The sequence below is a fragment of the Pan paniscus genome, chromosome 9, assembly GCF_029289425.2.
Source record: "Pan paniscus chromosome 9, NHGRI_mPanPan1-v2.0_pri, whole genome shotgun sequence".
NCBI classification, from domain to species: Eukaryota; Metazoa; Chordata; class Mammalia; order Primates; family Hominidae; genus Pan; species Pan paniscus.
The window spans coordinates 126,722,480-126,741,990 of record NC_073258.2 but is presented as its reverse complement, the minus strand read 5'-3'; the positions used below and the strand labels follow the sequence as shown (position 1 = coordinate 126,741,990).

At 39.4% G+C, this 19,511-nt stretch overlaps 1 protein-coding gene across 7 annotated transcripts in view; it reads left to right on the top strand.

Annotated features, from left to right (window-relative positions):
* The window catches only part of CDON (cell adhesion associated, oncogene regulated), a 105,221-nt gene that overhangs the window by 4,325 nt on the left and 81,385 nt on the right, over window positions 1-19,511 (top strand). Inside the window, exons 1-2 of one of the 7 annotated variants that reach the window (XM_063608867.1) lie at window positions 10,339-15,659; window positions 16,352-16,429. The exons of the other annotated variants lie outside the window; for them this stretch is intronic. The gene's annotated coding sequence lies outside the window, so the exon portion shown is untranslated. Of the gene's footprint in view, window positions 1-10,338; window positions 15,660-16,351; window positions 16,430-19,511 lie in introns of those variants that run through there. 7 annotated transcript variants of the gene reach the window in all.

Here is a 19,511-nt window from a genome sequence, read left to right as displayed (position 1 = left end):
TTCCTTCCCAAGTCCCTTTTCCCCTGCCTCAAATAATGTTTGGGCACAAACTTTTTTTCAGAATATTAGCCCAGTTTGTTTCTTGTGTACTTTTCAAGGAAGACCAGTTCTGAATGGTGGATGGTGTAGTTAATTGGTTTTCATCTACCAAGAATGTGAATTCCAATGCCCCTGGTTTTCAGCTAATGCAGAATGCAGTAGCATATTTGATGGTTCATTTGATATATTTTGTTTCCAAGTAAAGTCGTGTTGTAAATAGTGCACAGTCTTTTCCGTCCTACTCCCATGTAGCCCTCTACCAAGTTCTCCTCACAATACAGTGTGTTCAGAAAATAAAGAAGCCTTTTTGAAGATATGTTTAGCTTTTTTCCACCTTAATCCTGGGCATTTCTCCTACTACTATGGCCAGATTGAAAGGACCCTTGAATGAATTGGAGTAAACACTGCAGTTTGTGCCTGTCCGCATTCACAGCTGTTTAGTCGCTTTGCTGTGTGGTATATTTTGATGGCCAGAGAGAATAAAAAAACTAGCCCAAAGAACATTTTGTTCTGCTGTATATCTGTTGGAATGTGAGTAGGGACTCCAGTGCTTAAGAGCCACTGATGTGCCTTTCATCTTACTCGAGAAAAAATATATGGGTTATATTACTGAACTGAGCTTACATATTTTGTTTATGTTTTGTTACTTGGAACTGTGAGGCCAATTTTATTTTTATATTACCCTAATACAAACAGAGAATTTGGACGCTGACATAGAGCTTGCTTTTCAGCTATTCTTGTTCTAGACCAGCTCACTTCTTGTTATTTATGTGAGCCTGGGCAATGATCTTGACTTAAGCCTTGGGGGTCTTTATCTGTAAAATGGGTATAATAACAGAAATTATGTCTTACCACTGTTGTGGGATTAAATGAGATAATGAAAGTCAAGCACTTGGCATATAGTAAAACCTCTGTAAATGTTAGCTGCTGTTATTTTTATTAACTCCTCCTGTATACGTAAGTGTACATGTATTTCTCAGAAGCTAGTATTAGTGCGGGCACGTGAAACAATACAGCTTTCTTAAATTTGCAGCTGAAACTTAGAAGGCACTTGGACATTGTGTGTAATTTTTTTCCAGTTGAGGTGTAACATAGTAATATCACAAGTGTACAGCTAATGTATACTAAGTGAACAGCTAGATGAATTGTTACATATGCACATGTCTGTGGTAACCAGTACCCAGATGGAGATATAGAACATTTCCTTGGCCTTAGAAAGCTCCCTGGTGCCCATCCCAGGCAGCCCTCCCTCTTGCTAGCAGGCAGCAGCTATTCTGAAGAGTTGGAATAGATGAGTTTTGCCTGTTCGTGAACCGTATGAACATGGACTCCTACAGTATGTAGTCTTATGTTGGAGTTCTTGCACTGCTCAATAATGAGCATTGTAATAGACATAAGCCTGTGAGATTTATTCATGTTATTGAATAACATTTATTTATGTATACAGTACTAATTCATGCTTTGTAAATTGTTGTAGAGTCTTTTGTGCGGTTTGAAATTCATAATAATTCATTTTATTGGCACATTGGATACACAGTCTTTGGGGGAAAAAAGAAAATAACACTTCTTCCTACATTACTAGAAAATCAGATCCCAATGGCTATCTTAGGAAAACAACCATGACCTCATTTTTATTCACAGAACTGGGTTTATTCACTACTTGAAGGTATAATTACCTTCAGTTACAATTCCATAAACCAAATACTTTGAAAACTGTATTCATTTTTATGTGTGTGTTTTTAGGAGGGAGCCTCAAAATAGGGGAAAAGGACCATCTAAGGTAGCTTATATCCTTCATGCTTAGGACTAAATGCCGTAATCAACACTTAGCGTTGTACAGAAGTAACCACCAGTCCAGCATTAGTATAATATTCTTTGAGTTTAAAATGAAACAGTACAACGCTTTTCTGAAGAAAAAAGAAAAGTCCACCATAAAAGGAAGAAAGTGGAGCTAGGATGTTATACTGCAGGAAGATTTTGAGGAACAGGAGCAAGCACTTATATCAGGAAGAAGAGTTTTGGCCACTAACCTATTAACAACTGTGGTCAGGCTATGCCTATACATTCAGAATTTGTTTGTATTGTTGAAATTCTCTAATATGCTAAATAAAATTTATTTCACAGACAGACAAGATGATTCAGTAGATGAAATCAGAAGGGTTTTTGTTTGTTTGTTTTAAATTTTGGAAGGGACTTTGGCTGCGGTTAATAGCTTGTATTTCTGCTATTGGAAATGTTGATTAAGGATTTTGTGGGTGTTCTGCTTGAATACTAGCCATTTTTCTCTCAGGAGACATTGTAGTTTTCAACATTTATAATTTTATTAAATCTGACTATTCATAGCTCTTGACACAAGGCCATTCTTCACATACAGCCATATGCAGGATGGGTTCCTCTGTACTGGAGAAGGGCAAATTGTCCCCTTTTCTTCCTAAATCAGACCGTCCGTGGTCAGGATTTCATTGGGGGTTGGGAGCGTTGAAATAGTGATACATGATTCATCTTTTGATCTATAGGCGTCCTCAAAGATGCAGATTATGTTTCAGAAGAAAGAAGAACTATCCAACAAATAGAGCTGCCTCATGTGAAGCAGTGCTGTTTGGAAGGGGCATGGACTCCTGATTCCTGGAAGTGTTGTAATGGCATTTGCAAAGGCTGCTGTGGGAAGAATCTCTTCCTTGGGTGCGACATTGAACCAAATAACCTTTAAGGCATTTGTAGGACTGAGGTTCCATGAAATAGGCTTTTATGGTGTGCCTAGGCTACATACCCACCACGTACATGATTTTGGAGGTAGGAAATATGTTAAAAGTTACAAACGGCCACTGGATAAATACATTTTTTAAACCAGCTCCAGTTTAAAGTTGGAGATTGCCTCAGCTTGCTGGCTCTTTTCACTTTAAATGTAATCCTTAGTTTATCACTAACAAGTAAATGTCAGATATTCTTTCTTCCTTACTTAAATAGGGACTTTTTCAATATTCTAAGTGTATTGGTATCAGAAATGATAATACTTCCCTTTTTATGTAGGTACACATCTGAAGCCATTTGTTGGCCCAGTTATTTATTCCTACAACAAATTATATGTAAACATTAATAAATGTCCCTCTTGTCCCTCCTCCACTGCAACTTTTCTAAACTTGAGTTACAAGAGAGATAAATAACTCATATAGGAGGAGAAAGGCCGATATCAGCGACGTATCCAAGTATCAAAACCATGTTCAAGATATTTTCTGGGATCCATAGATATTTAACCATGTACACATCTTGTATCTGTAAATATAGTACTTTATGTTAATCATTGATATTTAAAATGATGGAAGGAAATGTGGGATCCTGAATCACCAAAATAATATTTTCTCCATTTTATAAAACAGAAAAGTATATTGAGTTTTTACTGTTTTATATTTATGTATGCCCATCCATACCAATTCCATCCTCCCTGTAGCTTAGAAGTGGGCCTTCTTATCTCTTGTCTGTTACCATTACCTTACCCCTCCATCCTCCTTCTCAAACTTTGGGAGAGGGACAGAGGAGATTCAGCATGTGAGATGAAAAAAATGCCTTTGCAACTCCTGCTTAAACTGCTACTGACTCATCCCCTTGTCTTCAGTTTTGGTTTGCCCCCTTCCAGATCATTGATTTTTCTTACATTTTGCCTGAGTAATGATCTTTCTGAAATGTAAATATGTGATCATGTGACTGCTTTCATTAAAATCCTTTAAAGTCCCTGAATTGCTCACTTATTGAAGCCCAGGTCTTTAATTGGATATACAGGGTTATATGCCTACTGGAAGCTTCTGCCATCCCGGCTACTTTGCCTTCCGTGAATATACCATGCTTTCTCGCAGGCTGGAAACGCATCTCTCCTGGCACTGATACGGTATCATAATTGCATGCGTGTCGGTCTCCGCATTATTCCTTAAGGACAATGTGATTTTCCCCTATGTACCATTGGCCCACCCACCCCTTTCTTTGCACTCTGCTGAACAAGTACTAAACACTCAGATATCCTGGATGGCATTAATGTGCATTTGAATTTCTGGGTGAGCGAGTGTGTTCAACTGCATATTCTGATTCAGTAGGTCTGGGGTGGGGCCCAATATTCTTCCTTTCTAACAAGTTTCCAGATAATACTGATGAGCTGGGTGGAGCACACTGAGTAGAAAGATGCTGAACCATCTTCTCTAGATCCATGAATGATTTCAACACACGATTTTGCTCGTAAAAATTCAGTGACATCAATGACTCTCAAGTTCAGGGAGTGATACCACAGCTTCAAGTAATGAAGATAAACGAAAGCTTTAGATAAAGAAAAAAACAGTTACATATTGAAGATGCTGGGACGTGCATTATCACGCTATGACTGGAATCCTTGTCAAATATTTTGAATATTTAACAATTTTATATATTTGTATATAGTAGTTCTGTGCAACATTATTCAGTGCCCAGAGAGCTGATGTCATGTTTTGTCTTTTTGTATTTTGCAGGGGTTCTCCTGGGTATATAGGTACTAAAAAATATATTCAGGATTGTGTGTCTTGCCAGGGAAATTTCTGACAGTTACTGGCTTTTTACAGTATCAGAATAAAAGTAATTAGAATTCTTTATTTTACTATAGTTTGGTATCTGTTCAGTGAGTAATTGTACACACTGCCTGGTTAGAGGTAAAATTGGCAAGGGGAACGAATATTTAATGGATAAAATACTGCTTTTATCAGGCCATGAAATTATTGTAGTGACATCAGAACTTGGCAGTCTCTTATTCCAATAAAAAGAAAAATAGCATTGCAAGCTGGGGATAAGACATTTTCCCTGCCCATTTAATTTGGCTTCTTTTCATGATTTTGGCCTTAGGGTGTGGGTATAACAAAACAACAACACAGTGAATAACAGGCAGTAACAATTAGGGAGTGAGCGTGGTTTCAGCTGGAATGGACATAGGGTTTATCAGTAACCTCTGTTTCCGTCATTCTAACTGTCCCTCTCCTGTTGGTGACTATGAGAGTATGAGAGTGGGTATGGGGAATCCTCGTTTATAAAATGGGGTTAAACCTCACCATTTGGCTCGATATTACATAGCTTGCAATGTATTGAAAACATCTGATACTGGCTCATAAAATGATCATGTGGCTGAATGTCTGAATGTGATTATGTATGTGACAGTACAGTTTTGCAGGAAAGGTGCCATTTATCCCTCTGTGTAAAAACACCAGTCAAATAATATCAGATTACCGATCAGAGCGGTTGGATTTGATTTAGTGTTTCCTCCTTCCCATTTCATCCTATGCACTCTCACTGTACAATTAGATTTCTAGATGTGGCCATGATATAACGACAGCTCATTATCAGGATTTCGGTTTGGTGTCCTAGCATCCGAGCAGTAGTTCCAGTAAACCTTGGGACTACTAAATCTGGAGGAGGTATTTTTATAGTTCTTAATAGATTACTAAACTCCTGAGTAGGGCCACATTAGAGTCTTAACTGCTAGGTTGTACCCATGATTTACCTCCTGGGTGCATCTTACTGTGTGATCGCCTTTTTAAATGGGGTCATTTTATTGTTTCTTCCATTAAATCTTGGATGTTCATCCAAAAGGAAATGGCAGGTTTTCTTCTACAGTAATAAGAATTATAGTGAGGTTCTGCTGAGTTGGTTCTGGTGGGTGAAAGCATATTTTAAACCTAATTGTGAATACAGTCGTCCTTCAATATCCATGGGGGATCCATTCCAGGACATGACACCCCCTATTGCCTGTGGCTATCCAAATTCTTAGATGCTGAAGTTCCCTGTATTTGCATATAACTTATGCACATCTTCCTGTTTAAATCATCTCTAGATTACTTATAATACCTAACACAGTTTAAATGCTATGTAAATAGCTGTTATACTGTATATTTAAAAAAATTTTTTTTTTTTTTTGAGATGGAGTCTTGTTCTGTTGCCCAGGCTGGAGTGCAGTGGTGTGATCTTGGCTCACTGCAACCTCTGCCTCCCAGGTTCAAGCAGTTCTCCTGCCTCAGCCTCCCAAGTAGCTGGGATTACAAGCACCTGCCACCATGCCCGGCTAATTTTTGTAGTTTTAGTAGGGACAGGGTTTTGCCATGTTGGCCAGGCTGGTCTTGAACTCCTAACCTCAAGTGATCCACCCACCTTGTCCTCCCAAAGTGCTAGGATTACAGGCGTGAGCCACCATGCGTGGCCTGTATTATTTTTTTTTTTTATTTTCCGAATATTTTTGGTCCGTAGTTGGTTGAATCCGTGGATGAGGAACTGTGGATACCAAATGTCGAGTGTGTATACCTCTACTTAACATATTTTCAAGTCATATTATAATTTGATTAGAATTGTTCTCATCTCTAAATCAGTAGTTTGATTTCTGTTTATTGAAAATTAGGCATACTTTCTTTTTTGTAGTATGAGTCCTTTTTAAGGTTACAATAAAAATAAATAGATCAGATTTCTACCCTGAGTTCCCAATTCCAAGCTCTAGTCACCATGTTTTAAATTATTTTATATTTTGGTTGGGTTTCCCTCTTAAAAGAAATTGCAGTAATCATGTTTTGACTGTATATAGGTCTTTTGTATAATTTTCATAATACATTTAGAGCTAAAGTTTGTTTTGTTTTGTTTTGTTTTGTTTTAATCCCATGGCTAACTAAAGCCAATTTTGAGTCATTATGAGATTGACTGTTAACTGTGGTCTCCTATTAGGCTAGCAAACACAATTGATGTTATTTGTTATTTCTTTTGTGTTTGAGGATGCATTTTAAAAGAGCTATTGTTGGCCAGGTGCGGTGGTTCATGCCTGTAATCCCAGAACTTTGGGAGGCTGAGGCGGGTGGATCACCTGAGGTCAGGAGTTCGAGACCAGCCTGGCCAACATCGTGAAACCCTGTCTCTACTAAAAATACAAAAAATTAGCTGGGCGTGGTGGTGGGTGCCTGTAATCCCAGCTACTCGGGAGGCTGAGGCAGGAGAATCGCTTGAACTCGGGAGGCAGAGGTTGCAGGGAGCCAAGATTGCACCATTGCACTCCAGCCTGAGCAACAAGAGCGAGACTCTGTCTGGAAAAAAAAGAAAAAAAGAAAAAAATAGCTACTGTTACAGCGATTAGGTCTTACAATAATTTCGCATTTGTTATTATGACAGCAGGTGCAGTGGGGGTTTTAATTATACAATACAGCTTGTGCAGAGATTTCATATCAATATTTTGTGGTATCAGATAAACGTTAGCTCAGGGTTTGGACTGCATGCATCTTAGTAATGTTCATAGGAGTCTTGTAGCTAACTCCCAAAGTGGATTTCTAAATGTGAACCTTGGTAAATCCAGGCTAATGCATTCCACCCCCCTTGAAAGTAATATCCAAAATTATCTTAAAGAAAACACTATCTGTGTTTTACTTGTTATTTTAGGGTGTGTCTTCCCAGATAGGTAGATTGTTAGGGAAAAGATAAGGAAGTGATTACCCTTATAAAGTAGAAACTATAACACTTGGTTAGATTCACGTTTCCTTAGCTGTACGTGAATACAGGACACTTAATTCATTGTGATTACAGGTGTCAGCTGGCCATGGAATCAGAGCAGCAGCCACCACATCTCAAATGCTACAGGCCTTTAACAACCAAGAATGAGAAACTGATTTTTGAGTTTTTCATTTGTGCAATTAAGGATTTTTTTTCCTTCATGTTGAAACATGAGTTTTCTGGAAAAAAAAAAATTTACATCGAGTAGGCGAAGTCCCCATTTGCTTGTAAAGGTTCTTTCTCATTCACTGAGAAATACTAGTGTCTTTTTCTGATTCACCTAGAGTGAGTGTATGCTGCACGTGTACTTGGGCAATTTAACAGTAATACGGTGTCAGAGGAGTGAAGTATTGCTTTCTGCAGAGCCAGGCCCTCGTCTGTGTGTGTGCCCTGCAGACTATAAGAATGGAGGCTCCAGGGGATTGGGAAAGAAAAGTCCTGACCCAGGCTGTGCGTGGCGTGCACAGACAGGCTTAGGAGGAGCCACGGCACACCCTGTCCTTGGTCCCCTGCTGAGGAGTTTGTATTTCGGCAATTACAAATCTTGTTTTGTGGTTCTTTTTATTCTGTATGCAGCATAATTTTCTCCTTTCCTGTTTCTGATAATGATCATTTCTTAAATAACTTTTATAGAGCCCTTTGTATTTTGGAGTATTTTACAGACTTTGTTTGTTTGTGTGTGTGTGTGTGTGTGTGTGTTTGCTACTTACAGGAAATGTATGAGATTGTAAAATCTTTGTTAGAATGGAAATCATGAAGACTAAATGATCGAGCATTGATATCATATAAAAGTTTTAATCTAGTTCAAAGTTAGGTGTCCTTCAAAATACCTCTTTCGCATGTTGGAGAAAAGCGTTATTTGGAACTTTAGTCTTTCTTTTTAGGTTTATTTTAGGTTATAATTGCACAGTTGTATGTATTTAGGAATAGATTAAAATAGCTAAATTCTAAGGGTGCTTTTTTTTGTTTTTTTGCTTTTTTGATCTTTGACATTTCTAAACCACAAGCTCTGCATTCTAGATACTATTGACCTAGTGGAAAACATTGAAGCGCCTTTTGCCTAAGGTAAAATTGACTCCCTGGTATCTTATATTTTTAAACTCATTCTTCTAAAGTTCTTCTAAAGAAGTCATTTCGTTTTCTTTTCCCCTAGCCACTGGGATCCTTGCTTTTTAACACTTTTCTTTAGAGCAGGCAGAATACTTGGATGCTTAGAAATTCTTTAACAGTACATCCTGGCTGAATATGAAGTATGAAAGCCCTTTCCAATTATATGTAAAGAAGTGAACAAGGAGGATGTTTTAGTTCGTTATTTGTGTCTTGGTTATAGAATGAATACAAAATCTGAATTGGGATGCTCTTTCTCTTATTTTAACTGTTGTTCCATGGTGCCCCTGCACCCAAAATGGGACCAATTATATTGAAACAAAATTTGTTTTTCAATTTCTTGGATGTGTTACAACATGAATTCAGGCTTTGCAGTTTTAAGTGATTCCTTTAGTATTGCTTTTGTCAGTTGTTAACTATTTCTGTTTTGTTTTATATCACTGTGTAATGCAGGCCAAAACAAATGTTTTGGCATTTAATGATAGCTAATTGGTGTAGGTTAAAATAATTATTAACTGTTTAATGGGATAGTTTAAAAATGGCTTTGATGACTTTTGATGACCATATTGAGAAGGAAGGAAAGAAAAATAGATGTTCCTCCTCCTCTGTTGAAATGAAGACTGAGTTGTAATAGCAGTGGAGTGCAGCTCCCAGTAAGAGGTGTGAGGCTGTTTATTTTCACTCTGGAGATGTATATACTACAGAAGGAAAACTCTGGCCTTGCTTAACCTAAGCAAGTCATTACTTATCTACGATCTGTCAAGCAATTTGATTAAGGTTGACAGAGCTCATATAATATCAGAACCAGGCCCTCTTAATGATTGATGATGCTTGTCTGTAAGTTTTTCTTTTCTTAATTTGAAAAGAGAAAAATTGAACAAGAAAGACTACTTGTTCAGACCTCTAATTGCCCAGTATAAACTGTCTGTAGTATTTTTATCTATAGTGAGCAATATGCATTAATTTGTATGCTGTTTTTTAGGTTATAATTAAATGACTTAAAAATAATAATTTTTCAGGTCTGCAGGTTAACTTGGCTTTTAAAGAATTAAATTGGGCTGGGCGCGGTGGCTCACGCCTGTAATCCCAGCATTTTGGAAGGCTGAGGCGGGCGGATCACCTCAGATTGGGAGTTCGAGACCAGCCTGACCAACATGGAGAAACTCCGTCTCTACTAAAAATACAAAATTAGCCAGGTGTGGTGGCGCATGCCTGTAATCCCAGCTACTTGGGAGGTTGAGGCAGGAGAATCACTTGAACCTGGGAGGCATAGGTGGCAGTGAGCTGAGATTGTCACATTGCATTCCAGCCTGGGCAACAGGAGTGAAACTCCATCTCAGAAAAGAAAAAAAAAATAACTAAATTGTTGAAATTTTAGAGAACCTGCTTCATATCTTAGTATCTTTCTTAACATGGTTTTCTTTGATGCTATATATTCTTTATGTAGTAGAATTTTTTAACCTGCAGGAAATTTTCCTCTTCATTCTCTAATGAAATTGAATTATTTGGAAGTCTTTGGCTTTAACTTAAGGGATTTTTGACGCTTTGCCTTCTAACTATAAAATATGATTTGGATGATTGTAATAGCATATCTGGGGTGTTGAACGTTGCTGCTGACCTCTTTGCTCGATTGTTCCTTATCTCATTCCCATTACCAACAGATTAATACAGTGTGTGATGGGAATGTGCCAAGTGTTCTTGGCAACACTGTAAATCATTAGTCTACACTGTTGAGTCCAACTGAAGAAGACCATTTCTTTTCTTTTTTTTTTTTTTTTTGAGACAGAGTCTCACTCTGTTGCACAGGCTGGAGTGCAGTGGTGCGATGTCGGCTCACTGCAAACTCCATCTCCCAGGGCTCAAGCGATTCTCATGCCTCAGCCTCCCAATTAGAGTAGCTGGGACTACAGGTGTGTGCCACCATGCCTGGCTAATTTTTGTATTTTTAGTAAAGACGAGGTTTCTCCATGTTGGCCAGGCTGGTCTTGAACTTCCGACCTCAAGTGATCCACCTGCCTCAGCCTCCCAAAGTGCTGGGATTACAGGCAGGAGCCACCATGACGGCTGAAGACCATTTCTTGATTTTTATCATTTATGTCATTCACGTACTACTCTCTGGAAGTAGATATGGGATTGAAAGACATCCACATCCTTATTTTATATAAACGTAGCATGTGGAATTTGTAGATAAATGAAATGATTGAATTTAGAATGAATTTGTGTTACATAAATGGGAGCTTTAACCTAGGCATTTTTGGGCAGTGTATTATAGCAGTTTAGACTAGGGTAGGTCCTGGAGTCAGAGAGCCTGGAGTCAAAGCCAGGCTCCACCATATTCTAGTGATGTGAGCCCTCTGTGCCTTGATTTCCCCATCTCTATATGGTGGTCCATGGGGCTATGGGATCATCCCATTTAGTCTTTACAGGCAAAATGAGGACACAATAGCTTGGGCTAGTGATTGGCACTTGCTAGGTACTTACTGCATGCGAGCAGTTGCTGTTGCTGTTCCTGTTGTTCTGTTTGAGATGGAGTGCTTTTATTGACAAAATGTGATATTATTGTGGTACAGGTTACTGAGAGACTGTCAAATCAAAATCAAATGAGTAGGATTAAAATTGAAGGAGCTCTTGCCGTGGGAAGAACTAGAATTGATTGTATGTGCTTGGGTTGGTGAGGACATGGCTCCTGGGAAAGAGAGCAGTTAGGGGAGTGCTGTAATATGTAATGGTGAAAGTTTGGGTAAATTCCCGTATCTTCAAGCAGCTGAACACCATCTTGATTTTCTTGCTTTAAATTTTCAATTTTGTTACTCTCCCTTTCCCCCTCCATCTCCTGAAGCTCAATGTAAATATTCTTCAGTTTAATACCAGGTAAATAACACTGATTTTTATAAGAGATGTACTTCATACCTAGCTTTACTAGGCTAGGTATGAAGCAAGGGATAGCTAAAAGCAAGGGGATAGCTATTGTTAGAATTCTTTGCTAACTTTTCTGGTAATAGTTTTCTCCCAAAAGTATGAATGTTGTCATCGATGGGAAATCCCATTACTTCCTAGAATTTTCAGATGTATACTTAAATACTGAGCATGATTGTTACATCTGTTCTTTCAGGTTTCCTACTTTTCTTTTGGGCTTACATGTGTTTGGAGCAGATAAACACTTAACTGTGATTGGCAGTATTAAAACCACCAATAAAGTACCATCCTCAAGGTGCCTCACAAAAAGAAATAGAGTAGAAGTGGGGTCACCAGAGCAGAGATTTGCCTGGAGATAGACCAGTGTGCACACTGTCAGCCCCACCCAGACACTCCCGTTTTGTTTCTAGCTGGCCAGGGTAAGTACAGTGGAAGTTGACCTCAAGTGGCCATTGAAGATTGGGAGTTAGTAATGGAGGGGGATCCAAAAAACTGGAGCCAGAAGGTGTTGTAGAATCGGAAAATGACAAGGGGGGCCTCCGTCGCCCTTTTTCAGTTGGCTCTTGCCTTTCTGTCTTCAGCAGTGACAGTAACAATGCTTCAGAAAGTGGATGCTTGTCTTAAATATTTTTAAAAAGTATTATTTAGATAAGTCTCGAGAATCTCATTCTTTTCTTTGACCCCACAGATTGGTCTAAATACTGAATTTTTGTCACTGGTCTACAGGTCTTCAGAGCAGCACAGTAATTTTTGTAGCGATATTGAACATGTATGCAGGAGAAAACATTGTACCACAGCTCTAGAAATGCCTGGACTTTACGATGCTCTGTGGGTCCCGTAAAATAGAGGAGAAGCTTATTGCATTGCATTTATAGAATTTTATGAGGGTAATGGTCTTCATGGCTAGGGTAGCATTTATAAGATTCTTATAACTTTTTTGATTCTAGGGAATGGGAATCTTATATTTGAAACTACAATTCTTATCCTACCATCCCAATACCATTCTTAGTCCAGATTTGTGAAGATGTGTGATCAAGGAAACAGCTATGTTTGGCTAGTTATAATGCCGTTTCAGTGAATATGTCTTAATTGAGATGATAATATTCTGTATTTTGCTAAAAAGGGGCTAGCACTTAACCTTGAATGTGACTTTTTTTTGTTTTTGTTTTTGAGACGGAGTTTCGCTCTCGTTGCCCAGGCTGGAGTGCAGTGGCGTGATCCCGGCTCACCGCATCCTCTGCCTCCCACATTTAAGCAATTATCCTGCCTCAGCCTCCGAAGTAGCTGGAATTATAGGTGCCTGCCACCACGCCCGGCTAATTTTGTATTTTTAGTAGAGATGGGGTTTCTCTGTGTTGGTCAGGCTGGTCTCAAACTCCCAACCTCAGGTGATCTGCCCACCTGGGCCTTCCAAAGTGCTGGGATTACAGGGGTGAGCCACTGTGCCCAGCCGAATGTGTGACTTTTTTGAAAAGGAAAAATTATTATAAAATCCTATTGTTGATTAAATAATTCTTATTTTTAATCTCATATAATTATTTATAAGATAAACTAAATGGAAACATCTTATAAAACTAAAACAAATTTCCAAAGTAAATACTGGCTCCAAAATCAACACAATTCAAAAATTTAAAATAATATTTTAAAAACGTTTAGATTGCTATTGTTATGTTTAATGATTGAGAACTATTTTTGTTTATTTTATATTTCCTTTGTTTTTTGATTCTTTTGATATTAAGCATGGTTACCATTATTTTTTCTTTTTAACAATTTTCCCACAAATTTAAGTGCTTTAAACATTTTAAATTATTGGCCGGGCGCGCTGGCTCACGCCTGTAATCCCAGCATTTTGGGAGGCTGAGGCAGTCGGATCACGAGGTCAAGAGATCGAGACCATCCTGGCCAACATGGTGAAACTCCGTCTCTACTAAAACTACAAAAAAATTAACTGGACATGGTGGCGCGTGCCTGTAATCCCAGCTACTCGGGAGGCTGAGGCAGGAGAATCGCTTGCACCCTGGAGGCGGAGGTTGCAGTGAGCCGAGATTGCACCACTGCACTCCAGCCTGGGCGAAAGAGCAAGACTCCATCTCTCTCTATATATATATTTTAAATTATTATAGGTACCTAATAGTTGTATGTGTTTATGTAGTACATGTAATGTTTTGATGAAGGCATAACAGTGTGTAATGATCAAATCAGGGTAATTAGGTTTTCTTTGTGTTAGGAACATTTCAATTCCACTCTTTTAGTTATTTAAAAATATACAATAAATTATTGTTAACTATAGTCACCCTGTTGTAATACTGAATACTAGATTTTATTCATTCTATCTAATTATTTTTGTACCCACTAGCCATCCCCACTTTATCCCCACCTCCCTGCTGCCCTTCTGAGCCTCTGGTAACCATCATTCTATTCTCTGTCTCCCTGAGTTCAATTTTAAAAAATTTTTAGCTCCCACATATGAATGAGAACATGTGAAATTTGTCTTCCTGTGCCTGGCTTATTTCACTTATCATAATGTCCTCTGATGCCATCCATGTTTTTGCAAATGACAAGATTTCATTCTTTTTATGGCTGAATAGTATTCCATTTTGTGTATATACTACATTTTCTTTATCCTTTCATCCGTTGATGGACACTTAGGTTGATTCTATATTTTGGCAATTGTGAATAGTGCTGTGATAAACGTGGGGATGCAGATATCCCTTTGATATATTATACTGATTTCTTTTCTTTTGGATATATATCCAGCAGTGTCATTGCTAGATCTTACCGTAGTCTGTTAACAGTGAATTTGTTTTTAACAATCCATTATTTTGCAGGGCAGCCATTTTAAAAGTACACCCCAATATATAATACCAAAGTATGAAGAAAACCCATTCAATGAAAACTTTTTGTTATGTATTAATAATTACTTTTTGTTGATGAACCATATTAACATGGGATCTGTGCAATATGTGTGTTCCTGCTTTGTGTAAGGTCGTTTCCTATGTCGTGCTTTTCAAGTTTGGCACACCAGTGCTGCCAATGAACCGGAAGATAAATCTCCCACGTTTCTTTTTACCTGTTTCAAACTTTGTTTGTACAGCATTCTGTAATGTCATGTGACCTTCAGATGTCATCTCTGTGATCCAAAAATGCAAGTGCACCTGGGCACTGAAATTTTGGGACCTGTCTTTGGTTGATGTTCCAGACTTCGCTGGATCAAATTATCACCATAATTTATTGATCAGCAATGCATAACCACAGTGACCTTTTTTTTTTCAGTCAATTTCATACCTCCTGAAATCCATCCGCAGATTAGAATAGAACTAAAACCTGGTAAGTTTGAGAATCTTCCAGAATGACACATGGCCATCGATTCACACTGAAGTGAGTGGATGTAAGCGCAACTGTGTACTCAAGGCCTTTCTTTTGCTTAGGAAGCTGTGTATGGCGCGGGAAGGCTTAGGCCTGGGGTTGCCCTGGGTGCAAACCTCACCCTGTCTTTATTTGCTGTGGTCCCTTGGGGAGGCTATCTGAGTGTTCTTTGTTTTCTCATTTGTAAAATGGAAATAATACCTATCCTTAAGTTTGTTTGAGGATTGGTAACAATGTCACTGGTAGAGGGTCCTGACTGCAAGTTGTCCAGGTTCTGGGCATTTTGAACAAAGGATTGGACAAAACGCCCAGCAAAGCAAAGAAAGAATGAAGCAACAAAAGAACGAAAGTAGGGATTTACTGAAAACGAAAGTACACTCCACAGTGTGGGAGTGGGCCAAGCAGCGGCTCAAGGGCCCGGATACAGAATCTTCTTGGGTTCAAATACCCCCTAGAAGTTTCCTGTTGGCCACTTCATGCTCATCTCATGTCAGTTAAGTGGTAGCCTGCAATCGGTCTGATTGTTTGCAGGAAGGAGCCAACCAGAGGCCCAAGTGAAGTTACAAAGGTAACACTCCTGTGCAAACATCTGATTGGTTGCTTTTTGCAAAGTTATACTTCTGTGCAAACGAAGACTCAGCCCACAATCAGTCTGATTTGTTGCGGACAGCCAGTTTCCCACCTGCCATGCAGAAAAGGTCAAAGTGAGTAGCCTCTGGTTCTTTTGTTACTTAGGTGTCGAAAGTTAGGATTTTCCTTTCAATTTAGTTCTAGGAAGTCGGTGTGAAACAGCCTTAGGTTCCCTGCCTCCAGACCCTATTCTCCTGCCTCAATAATATATGTAAAATCGGCCAGGCGAGGTGGCTCACGCCTGTAATCCTAGCACTTTGGGAGGCCGAGGCAGGTGGATTGCCCGAGCTTAGGAGTTCGAGACCAGCCTTCGCAACACGGTGAAACCCGGTCTCTACTAAAATACAAAAAAGCCAGGCATGGCAGCGTGTGCTTGTAATCCCAGCTACTTTGGAGGCTGAGGCAGGAGAATCACTTGAACTGGGGAGGTGGAGGTTGTAGTGAACTGAGATTGTGCCATTACACTCTAGCCTGGACAGCAGAGCGAGACTCCCGTCTCAAAAATAAAAATAAAGTAAATAAATAAAATCTTTGAACCATAAACTTAATAATTAGTAGTTATAAACCTAATAATTGGTAGCTGTTATTATTCTTTGAATAATCTCATAAACCACTTGTTCAGTAGGATGCATAAAAAAAATATGTTTCTGCACAATCCAGTTCTTGTCTGCTTTGTGGAAGCAAGAGGCTGGGGTGGATTAGATTATCAGAATTATTTGGCAAGATTTTTCATACTGCATGTGTCCCACCTTCTTACCACTTACAGGTGACCCACAATTACCACTGGGAATGTGGCATAACTGCTCTGCTGAGGCAGAAAAATGAGTACTATCGACTAAAAACAGTTGAGTCTTTCTTGGGCAGCTCTGATTTAAGTACTTGTACAATATTTTAAAATCCTAATTTTATAATTGCGTATGAAGATGAATTTATGTAAATAAATCAGCAAATTGGCCAGGCTTGGTGGCTCACGCCTGTAATCCCAGCACTTTGGGAGGCCGAGGCAGGCAGATCACCTAAGGTCGGGAGTTCGAGACCAGCCTGACCAACATGGAGAAACACCGTTTCTACTAAAAATACAAAATTAGCTGGGCGTGGTGGCTCATGCCTGTAATTCCAGCTACTCAGGAGGCTGAGGCAGGAGAATCGCTTGAACCTGGGAGGCGGAAGTTGTGGTGAGCCGAGATCACGCCATTGCACTCCAGCCTGGGCAACAAGAGCGAAACTCCGTCTCAAAAACAATAAATCAGCAAATTGATATTGCCTAATATTGACAGGGAACAACTCACATGCAAGCTGGATTAACCTCACGTGTATGTGTAGGTTAAATTAGCATTGTGGCAGACTGTTTAAAAAGTGTATTGACTTTCCTTACATATTTACCAAATTTAAGACTTAAAAAGTGTTGGCAAGAGGCGGGATAGATTGACCTGATGGTTTTAAGAAGATTTATTAAACTATTTGTGGTTTGACCCAGTTAGTTTGTCCAATACTGTTAAAATCTACTTAAAATTTATCCTAAGAAGTTATCCTATTTAGTACTAGCATTATGTGGTAGAATTTTGTTTTAACATAGTTTGCTATTACGTGATTTTGACTATACAGAAGTTCATATGTTGTAGGAAGCCCAACTATGTTCAGTAAAAACCTGATAGTTTAGCCAGTAATGCCCATCTGTGTCATAAGTGTGTGAAGAGAGTCTGTTGTGTTTGTTTTGGCTACAGATCCTTAGAGCATCCTAAATGTAGAGATTTCCATTTACCCACAGTTGGTCATATGCCTTTTAGAGCTTTTAAGATCATAATGTTTTTGCAGCCCACCAAGTCATTTCTATTTCTATTTGTGAACAAAATAATAGTGCCTTTGGTGTTGTTTGTGGTCTTTTTCCCTTAGGTTTAAAGGGACCCTTTTGTTAAACTATTTTAATTTTTGCCCTTTTTTTTTTTTTTTAGACAGTCTCACTCTGTCGCCCGGGCTGGAGTGCAGTGGCGCGATCTCGGCACACTGCAACCTCCTCTGCCTCCCAGGTTCAAGTGATTCTCCTGCCTCAGCCTCCTGAGTAGCTGGGATTACAGGCGTGCACCACCACGCCCGGCTAATTTTTGTGTTTTTAGTGGAGACGGGTTTTCACCATGTTGGTCAGGCTGGTCTGGAACTCCTGACCTTGTGATCCGCCCGCCTCGGCCTCCTGAAGTGCTGGGATTACAGGCGTGAGCCACTGTGCCCAGCCTGCCCATGTTTTTACTGTAGCGCTGCACCATGCTCTTGGTTAGTCGCCTTGACTTTAGTACCTTTTTTTTTTTTTTTTTTTTTTTGAGACGGAGTCTTTCTCTGTTGCCCAAGCTGGAGTGCAGTGGCACCATCTCGGCTCACTGCCAGCTCCGCCTCCCGGGTTCACGCCATTCTCCTGCCTCAGCCTCCCGAGTAGCTGGGACTACAGGCGCCGGCCACCAGGCCCGGCTAATTTTTTGTATTTTTAGTAGAGACGGGGTTTCACCGTGTTAGCCAGGATGGTCTCGATCTCCTGACCTTGTGATCCGCCCACCTCGGCCTCCCAAAGTGCTGGGATTACAGGCGTGAGCCACCGCGCCCGGCCTTTAGTACCTATTTTTAATTATATATCCTATAATCACTTTTTAAAAATTGTTGTAGTAAAACATAAGTCATTGTGGTTGTTAAGTAACTTCATAATTCCCAGAAAACATTGCTGAGTTTCTCACAGTGTAAGTTCTTTCATTTATCACAATTTACTAAGCACTCATTTTGTGCAAGGTATTTCCCAGGTGGTGTCTGTACAGTGATGAGCAAAATAGACAAGGTCCCGTTTCTCATGGAACTGACAAACTAGTGGTTAATCTAGTTCCTCTAGAAATTTTTTAAAAAGTTATTTTTTAGAGCAATTTTAGATTCACGGCAAAACTGAGTGGAAGGTACAGGGATATCCCATATACCCCCCGGCCCTCTGTTCCCAAAGACCTTTTTTGCATGTATGTGACCTGTGAGTAAGCTGGTCTAGCTCTTTTACTTCTTTATTTATTTATTCGAGTATAGTGAGTCAGGTAGGATCATCTGCTCTGTCCGTTCATGACCCTTCCTTGGCTATGATTTTTACACAGGGGAAATCAGATTAAAATGAAAGTGAAGGCCATAAGTGCGGAAGGAAAACAGTTTTAAAACATGATGTTGGAGAGCAGTGTGCTGAGAGCGAGCAAGGGGGCAATGGGGGGTTTCGAGTGGAATGTAGGGCTGCTTGTGATAAGGGTCCTGCCTCTGAGACATCAGCTTCCCAGCAAGGTCTAAGAGTTCGGCTTATTTTGGAGGGGAAGCTTAATCAAGAAGACAGGGATGGGACTCTGGGACACATTGGGTCTTTTTGAGTGGCAGAAACCTGTCACTGCTGAGAAGAGTGATAATGCTGCTTTAGGGAGACCATTGGCTGACGCTGAGGATGAAGAGCTGAGGAATACCTGCGTTTACAGATGACTCAGCCTGTTTCGTAGCCAAATGTGTGGTGGTGAGCAGTTGTAGTATAATCCTACTGATTTAAGACAGTGAAAACGTTAAGTCTCTAGATTGGTTGTTTTTTGACACTGATCTTTGAACCAGCATGATCTTTAATGAAGGTTTTATATTCGTCTGGAGTAAAATGAGAAGCAGCTAACCAAAAGACTTAAGCTGCATTTATACTGAAATTACTTCTTGCTTACTACTTTGTTTTCTAATGAAATACCAATAGTAGATGGCAGTGACTAATTTTTTAAAAATGTTTTTAGGGCAGATTTTGGAAAGCTTACATAGGATATACAGCTGTTTTGTTTGTAAATTTTCTGTTTATTAAAATCCCAAAGTTTGGGAACCATTGCTATAGTTTCCATTGAGTAAAATGACCTATGTACAATTATCTGTCTTGGAAAATGGTTTCTGTG